We start from the raw sequence: 9,167 nt of genomic DNA on the forward strand, positions 1-9,167 counted from the left end.
TCTCACTCTTAATCTATCATTTTTCGCCGTTTGCTTAAAGATGAGATCACACACTTTCAAGCCTTGCTAGTCCTCTCAGGAAGATCAGTCTCAGCAAGCCCCGTCCAACGTTCATGGTCTTTGGAAGCTTCAGGCATCTTCACAATTAAATCCCTCACAGCACATCTCTCCCCTTCGTCCCCAATGGACAAAAGCCTTTTCAAGGCTCTATGGAAGACTAAGAGCCTGAGGAGAGTCAACATCCAGATCTGGATAATGCTTTTTAGTCTCCTAAATTGCTCCTTGGTCTTGCAAAGAAAATTACACTCGCCCAGCTTATCGCCTTCCTTTTGCCCTTTATTCAAGAAGGCAGGGGAAGATTTGCAACACCTCTTCTTCAACTGTCCTTATTCAGAAAACTATTGGTGGTCTTTTTTCCACTTATTCAATTTCGTCGGGGTGTTTGGAGATAATTTTAGAGGTAATGAACTTCAACTTCTATTGGGTCCCTCCCTCAAAAAGAGGCCAAGATTGCTTTGGATCAATATGATTAAGGCCATTCTAGCAGACCTTTGGTTCGAAAGAAATTAGAGAATTTTCCACGATAATGAAACTTGTTGGAGGGCTCGTTTTGACTCAGCTCAAAGAAATGCTTCAGCCTGGTGCTCCTTAAACAGTGACTTTGAAGACTTCTCTATACAAGACTTATATTTGAATTGGCAGGCCTTCATCTTCCCCGCTTCTTAGGCTTGTTGTCTAGTTTTACTTTCGGTTTATTGCTTTATCATTCTTCTTGTTTTTGCTTGGCCTTTGTACCGTTGTATGGACATGATGAGGGCGCTAAGGGGGTGTCAACCTAGTTAAGATGCCTGGATGCGCTTCCTGATTCTTTCTTTCAATTGTTGTTCTCATTCTGTTCTTTATTCATGCTCCTCGTATAACTCTCTTGTACCTTGAGCATTAGTCTCTTTTTTATTTAATTATAATAAAAAGGCTCATTTCCGTTTAAAAAAAAAATGGTAGGTTTTAGACTGTAATGTAGCGATGGAGTAGTACCTACCACAATACTAATGATATTTTCTCTATGCCTTTGAAATGCTCTTTCTAATAACTAATCTAAGAATTTTTTACGACTTTTCATATATTTTAATTCAATATTCTCTATTTCAGATATGAGCATCCTCTCATGATAGAAGGAAGAGAAAAAAGCGAATGGATTCTTCCAATCACTGTTCATGCACCTCCATCTAGCGCTGCAACTGCTCAGAATCGAAATGATAGGCCTTTCTCTTTGGAGCCGATGTGGATGCACAACTGATGGTAATTGATTAATGTTGTCATTTACTTCAAAGTAGTAGTATAACTTCACGATTTTCTCTGTTTCTATCTCACACAATAACGATAAAATAACTGTAAGAATTCGAATGCCTACTAGATCTTGCTAGGCTGAGTTTTCTCCACCTCTATTTGTGATATCTTTATTTTTCTTCAACCTTTTGATGGATTTTCTTTTAGCAATGGCAAATCATAGCAATGAAAGTTGGGGTTCTTGTTTGATTTTGCACTAGAAAAAGATAATTTGTCAAGTGTTATAATGACTAGGCATAGATACACAAACAATTTTAATGACTAGGCACCAGTTTCCACGTCATCGGAAGTGTGGTAGAACAATAATATTTGTCAAGTAGTTCAAATAGGACTTCTAATTCATTAGTGAAGTGATATGGCAAAGGCTGAAATCATGCCACAAGGACCACAAAGTCTTAAGTCGTTGCGTTAAATGGACTCTAGCTTCCTTTACGAAGAATTTAAGTGCATCTCCATCCTCATTTATTACAAGTCATTCATCAATCAATAGAACAATAGTTCAAACTAATTTAAGTGGAATTTCATTTGTTCTTGAAGGTTCCCAGAAGCTGAAATGCATTTTTCAAATTTGGATTTAAGATCCTCTATTATGTACTTTTCAGTTTTTTGAGCCATTTCAATGCAGCTCCATATTGAAGTCCTTGTGGCATGATTAAGATGCCTTTATTTTTAGTGATGCGTCCTTGAAAACACAACATATAAGGTCAAGGATTCAAGGGCTCGTCTGGTAGTTGATGGGCTTCAAATTTGATTTGTTGGATTGAAGACACTTATGTAGTTACTTTCTGGGATTCCTCATGCTATTTTTTTTTTTTTTTTTTTTTGACGGGCTGTACTTTCAGATGATTGCAAGATAGATAATTTGTACTCCCTTTGTGCATCATGCAGAGGTTCATGTAAATGAAGGGCTTGTAGATTTTCTCCAGCAATTTTCACATTCCATCAATGCCTTGCTGCCTGGGAATTTTTTTGAAGAAACTGATGTCCAGCAAATGCAAATGTCAAACTGAAGCGCCGAAGAAGATGGTGACGATGAGAGTGTAGGTAGGCCATTGACGTTGCAAGTTGGCCGCTACATGTTGCAATTTATTACCACAATCTTCAAATTATTTTCCTAAGTTATGCTAAGATATGACATTCTTGTGTCTCTAATTCAAAATGTGAATCTGGTTTTTACTTCTGACATGCAATAGAAATTCCCAACATTCTTTTGAAACTCCTGTATGTGTTTAAATTCTTTATATATATAAATATATATTCCGATTCCTTGCACCAACAATTTCCCTTTAATCTAAGAATCTCCTGCTCTAAAATATTGGAATAGTGCCCTAATCCATTACCCTTTTGTTTCTTTGTTTCATTTATGGATATGAATCTGGTTCCCCATCAATCTAAGACTTTGAATAACAATTCATATAAGACTTACCGTTCTGTACGTTCCCAATGGATTCATAATGCTCAATTACAGGGAGATTTGAGTCCAGAAAACCTTAAAACGCTTTCAAATTGTCTCAATATTATCATCGTCATTATTATCCTTTTTGTTTGACAATATCACTTGAAGAAGAAAGTGCACCAATACTTGTGATATTTAACTGCAGGCAAGAAAAAGAAGGTATATTAACCGAAGTTCAGATTCTATTTGTGAAGCATATGAGGAAGGCATATGCATGAATATTCAAATCTATGCTTACAGCTTCCATGGAACATTACATACCCAATTTCAGAACTAGATTTCATTTCTGCTCTACCCTAAGATCACCAGCACTAAATTGAGTAAAACCAAAGAGGTGAACAAGACGTAACACAAACAAATGATTCCATAAGTCCATAATACTTAAATTGGACAAAGACAACATAACTAGTTATATAGCAAAATCCATATACAATAAGATAAAATGATCACCTCTAATTCAATTATTTCCTCATCTACCACATGAGCAACTGAAAAATACAAGAGCAAATTAAAAAGACATACTTTGCGCCTTCCATTTTTGTGCACATAGCAATTTGACTTTTTTTCCAATACATAGGGACTTTAAAGCTCAACCAGGTTACAATTTATCTAATGAAGCGAAAACTATAGAACTTAACAGTGAAGAACACATTCAGCAAAGATATAGTTATTTTATGTATGAGAATACTTGAGTTTCGAATAATATGTTTATTTCATTATTAAATTTTCAAATTAACTTTTTGATCTCCAAACTTTTAAGAATAGGCTTAAAAAGTTCTTGAAGCAATTGTTTATTATCTCAATTAATTATATGGCATTTTAAGTTAGAAAAATAATTTTAAAAATTATTATTCCCTAGAATTATCAAAATTATTTTTAAATTTAAAATGTAGTCCCACTTTTGGTGACAGTTCAAAACACCATCGCTTAGGTTTTCTTACTTTTGACGAAGGTTCAGAACCACCATTGTATGTAACGTTTTTTGGACGATTAATTCTCGTCATCGTATGTTAAATGTCATTAGAACTACAAAAACTTTTGTCAAGCCCAACACTTTTTTAGAATCATTATTATAGAGCTCACCTATCATCGTTTACAAGTTACTATTTTACATTTAAAACCAAAATTGTTGTAGCAGATATGGTGAGATCTAGACTTCTAGACAAACACGAACTTTGAGTAGTTGCAAGTAGCAGCTAATATAGAAACTAGAGGAGCAACAATATCAGTTGCTAGATGATATGAAAGTACATCTCATAGCATTACGTGATGGAATATAAAGAACACCATGCACAACAAAAGCAAGGATCAATAACGTTCTTATTACATAAAAGACAGGAGTTTTGTACTTGTATGGATGAAATTTGGACCAAAAGTTCAAGAAAGAGTCAAAAAATTGCTAACTGTGGATTTCTACTTGTCGAAATGTGCTCCAAGTAACTTATGAACCTTAGAAAGGGATTTTGTACCTATGTAGACGAAGGTTGGAACAAAGAGTAAAGAAAGAGACTAAAAAAGGATGAACTTTTGGTTTCTACTCGTGGAAATGTGCTCCAATTCCATATTTGGAAGATTTTTGGTTGACAAGATATGTATGAACCCTGGAGAGGAGTTTTATACCAGTGGTGACGAACTTAGAAACAAAAGGTCAAGAAAGAGTCTGAAAATGATGAACTTTGAGTTTCTACAAGTCAAAGTCTACAATAGTTCCAAATTTGTATGAACTTTGGTTCAAATTATACTTATGAACCCTGGAAAGGAGTTTTGTACCTGTGCGAATGAATCTTGGCACAAAATGTCAAGAAAGAGTTCGAAAAGGATGAAATTTGGGTTTCTACTTGTCGAAATGTGCTCCAAGTTCCAAATTTGGACGATGTTTCGTTCAAAAGAAACTTATGAACCCTGGAGAGGAGTTTTTACCTGCCTGGATGAACTTTGACACAAATGTTCAAGAAAGAGTCCAAAAAGGACGAACTTTGGGTTTCTATGTGTTAAAATGTGCTCTCAGTCCAAATTTTGTCAAAATTTAATTTTAATGCTACTTGTGATACCTAGAATAGAATTTTGTACCTATGTGGATGAACTTTAGCACAAACGGTAAAAAAAGAGACAAAAAAGGACGAACTTTGTGTTTCTACTTGTTGAAATGTGCAAGTCAAATTTTGGACGAAATTTGGTTCAAAAGATACTTATAAAACAGGGAGAGGAGTTTTCCGTGTGTGGATGAACTTTGATACAAAAGGTTAAGAAAGAGTCTGCAAAGGACGAACTTATTCTACATGTCAAAATGTCCTCATAGTCCAAATTTGGACGAACTTTGGTTTAAACGTTACTTATGAATGCTGGAAAGGAGTTTTGTGACTGTATGCATGAACTTTGGACCAAAAGGTCAATAAAGAGTCGAAAAATGATGAACAAGGTTTCTACTTGTGGAAATGTGCTCCAAGTCAAAATTTGGATGAAGTTTGGGCTTATGAACACTAGAAAGGAATTTTGTACCCATGTGGACGAACTTTGGCACAAAGGATAAAGAAAGTAACTAAAAAGGACGAATTTTGGGTTTATATTTGTCGAAATGTACTCCAAGTCCAAATTTGTAAGATGTTTGGTACAAAAGATACTTATGAACTCTGGAGAGGAGTTTTGTACTGTGGACGAACTTAGACACAAAAGGTCAAGAAAGAGTTCGAAAAGAACGAACTTTGGGTTTTTACATGTTGAAGTCTGCTAAAATTCCAAATTTAGATGAACTTTGGTTCAAAAAGTATTTATGAACCTTGGAAAGGAATTTTGTACCTTTGTGGATGAACCTTGGCACAAAATATCAAGAAAGAGTCCGAAAAGATGAACGTTAGGTTTCTACTCGTCGAAATGTGCTCTAATCGAAATTTGGATGAAGTTTTGTTCAAAAGATACTAATGAACTCTGGAGAGAAGTTTTGTACTAATGTGGATGAACTTTGTCACAAAAGGTCAAGAAAAAGTCTGCAAAGAATGAACTTTTGGCTTTTACTAGTTGAAATGTGCTCCAAGTCCAAATTTGAACGAAGTTTGGTTCAAAAGATACTTATAAACCCTGGAGAGGAGATTTATATCTGTGTGGACGAAGTTTCACACAAAAGGTCAATAAAGAGCTCAAAAAGGAAAAACTTTCCTTTTCTACGTGTCGAAATGTGCTCTCAGTCCAAATTTAGTCGAAGTTTCGTTTAAAAGTTACTTATGAATGTTGAACAATATTTTTGTACCTGTATGGATGAACTTTGGACCAAAAATCAAGAAACAGTCCAAAAATGACGAACTTTTGTCTTCTACTTGTGAAATATGCTCCAAGTCAAAATTGGAGGAAGTCTAGTTTAAAACGTACTTATGGACCCTAGAAAGGAATTTTGTACCTATGTGGACAAATTTTGGCACAAAGTGTAAAGAAAGAGACTAAAAGGACGAAGTTTGAGTTTCTACTTGTCGAAATGAGCTCCAAGTCCAAATTTGGAAGAAGTTTGGTTCATAAGATACTTTTGAAGCTTGGAGAGGAGTTTTGTACCAGTGTGGATGAACTTAGTCATAAAAGGTTGAGAAAGATTCGGAAAAGGACGAACTTTGGGTTTCTACACGTCGAAGTCTTCTATAATTCCAAATTTAGACGAACTTTGGTTCAAAAAGTACTTATGATCATTGGAAAAGAATTTTGTACCTGTGTGGATGAATCATGGCACAAAATGTCCAGAATGAGTCCGACAAGACGAATTTTTGGTTTCTACTTGTCGAAATGTATTCCAAGTCAAAATTTGGACAAACTTGGTTCAAAAGATCCTTGTGAACCCTAGAGAAGAGTTTTGTACTTGTGTGGACGAACTTTGACACAAAAGGTATAGAAAGAGTCCGTAAAGGACGATGTTTGGGTTTCTACGTGTCAAAATTTGATTAGTGTCCAAATTTGGATGAAGTTTTGTTTAATAGTTACTTATGAACCTAGACAGGAAAATTTGGTCGTTTTTTTTTTTTTTTTTTTTTGTCGTTGTAATCGCCTAATTGTAGTAGCAATGGTTTGTTTTCGGTTGTGGACGTAGGGGGTATGTTCATGAGAGGGTGGTCAAGAAAGAGTCCAAGAACTTAGACACAAAAGATACTTATGTGCTCCAAGTATAAATTTGGAAGAAGTTTGGGTTTCTACTTCTTGAAATGTGCTCCAATTCCAAATTTGGAAGATGTTTGGTTCAAAAGATACTTATGAACGTTGGAAAGGAGTTTTATACCAATGTGGACGAACTTAGACACGAAAGGTCAAGAAAGAGTTCGAGAAGGATGAACTTTGGGTTTCTACATGTCGAAGACTACTATAATTCTAAATTTGGACGAACTTTGGATCAAAAGATACTTATGAACCCTGGAAATGAGTTTTGTACGTGTGTTGATGACCCTTGGCATGTTCATGAAAGAGTTCGAAAAGGACAAACTTTAGGTTTCTACTTATCAAAATATGCTCCAAGTCCAAATTTGGATGAAGTTTGCTGGAAAGGAGTTTTGCACCTGTGCGGACGAACTTTGACACAAAAGGTCAAGAAAGAGTCTGCAAAGGATGAACTTTTTTTTTTTCTACGTGTCGAAATGTGCTCTCAGTCAAAAGGGTACCCTTATGAACCCTATAGTGGAATTTTGTACCTATGTGGATGAACTTTGGAACAAAGGGTAAGGAAAGAGAAAAAAGGACGAACTTTTTGTTTCCACTTATAGAAATGTTCTTCAAGTCAAAATTTGGATGAAGTTTGGTTCAAAGATACTTATGAACCTGGTGAGGATTTCCATACCTATGTGGACGAACTTTGACACAAAAGGGCAAGAAAGAGTCCGCAAAGGAGGAACTTTGGGTTTCTACTTGTCGAAATGTGCTCCAAGTCCAAATTTGTACGACGTTTGGTTCAAAAGATACATATGAACCCTGAAGAGGAGTTTTGTACCTGTGTGGATAAACTTTGACAAAAAGGTATAGAAACAGTCTGCAAAGGACGAACTTTGGGTTTCTACGTATCGAAATGTGCTATCAGTCCAAATTTGGACAAAGTTTTGTTCAAAAGTTACTTATGAACCATGGACTGAAGTTTGGTGTATGGATGAACTTTGGACCAAAAGGACAAGAATAGTCCAAAAATGTTGAACTTTTTGTTTCTACTTTTCGAATGTGCTCCAAGTCAAAATTTGGATGAAGTTTGTTCAAAAGGTACTTATGAACCCTAGAAAGGAATTTTTTACCTATGTGAACAATTTTTTGCACAATGGGTAAAGAAAGAGACTAAAAATGACGAACTTTGGGTTTCTACTTGTCGAAATGTGCTCCAAGTCCAAATGCTGAAGAAGTTTAGTTCAAGAGATACTTATGAACCCTGTAGAGGAGTTTTGTACCTGTGTGCACGAACTTTGACACAAAAGGTACAGAAAGAGTTCGCAAAGGACGAACTTTGGGTTTCTACCTTTCGAAATGTGCTCTCAGTCCAAATATGGATGAAGCTTTGTTTAAAAGTTACTTATGAAGTTTTGTACCTATATGGATGAACTATGGACAAAAAGGTCAAGAAAGAGTCCAAAAATAAGGAACTTTAGGTTTCTACTATTCGAAATATGCTCCAAGTAAAAATATGGAAGAAGTTTGGTTTCAAAGGTATTTATGAACCCTAGAAAGGAATTTTGTACCTATGTGGACATACTTTGGAACAAACAGTAAAGAAAGAGACTAAAAAGGGCGAACTATGGGTTTCTACTTGTCAAAAGGTGCTCCAAGTCCAAATTTGGATGAAGTTTGGTTTAAAGTTACTTATGAACGATGAAAGGAGTTTTGTATTTGTATGGATGAACTTTGTACCAAAAGGTCAAGAAAGAGTAAAAAATGACGAACTTTTGGTTTCTACTTGTTAAAATGTGCTCCAAGTCAAAATTTGGATGAAGTTTAGTTTAAAAGAATATATGAACCCTACAAAGGAATTTTGTACCTATATGGATGAACTTGGGCACAAAGGGTAAAGAAAGAGACTGAGAAGGACGAACTTTGGGTTTCTACTTGTGGAAATGTGCTGCAGGTACAAATTTGGAAGAAATTTGGTTCAAAAGATACTTATGAACCCTGGAGAGGAGTTTTGTACCAATATGGATGAACTTAGACACAAAAGGTCATGAAAGAGTTTAAACAGAACGAACTTGGATTTCTACACGTCGATGTCTGCTATAATTCCAAATTTGGACGAACTTTGGTTTAAAAGGTACTTATGAACCCTGGAAATAAGTTTTGTACGTGTGTGGATGACCCTTGGCACACAATGTCAAAAAAGAGTCCGAAAAGGACAAACTTGGATTTCTACTTGTCGAAATGTGCTCCA

General features: G+C 35.5%; 1 long non-coding RNA gene across 1 annotated transcript; it reads left to right on the forward strand.

Annotated features, from left to right (window-relative positions):
• Positions 1 to 49: 49 nt before the first annotated feature.
• On the forward strand, positions 50 to 2,626 carry LOC150032571 (uncharacterized). Its single transcript, XR_016524694.1, has 2 exons — positions 50 to 1,299; positions 2,236 to 2,626. It is a non-coding gene; the product is annotated as an uncharacterized LOC150032571 (long non-coding RNA).
• The last annotated feature ends 6,541 nt before the right edge of the window (positions 2,627 to 9,167 follow it).

The sequence above is a fragment of the Benincasa hispida genome, chromosome 11, assembly GCF_027475165.1.
Source record: "Benincasa hispida cultivar pf3 chromosome 11, pf3_genome.v1.1, whole genome shotgun sequence".
In the NCBI taxonomy this organism is placed as follows: Eukaryota; Viridiplantae; Streptophyta; class Magnoliopsida; order Cucurbitales; family Cucurbitaceae; genus Benincasa; species Benincasa hispida.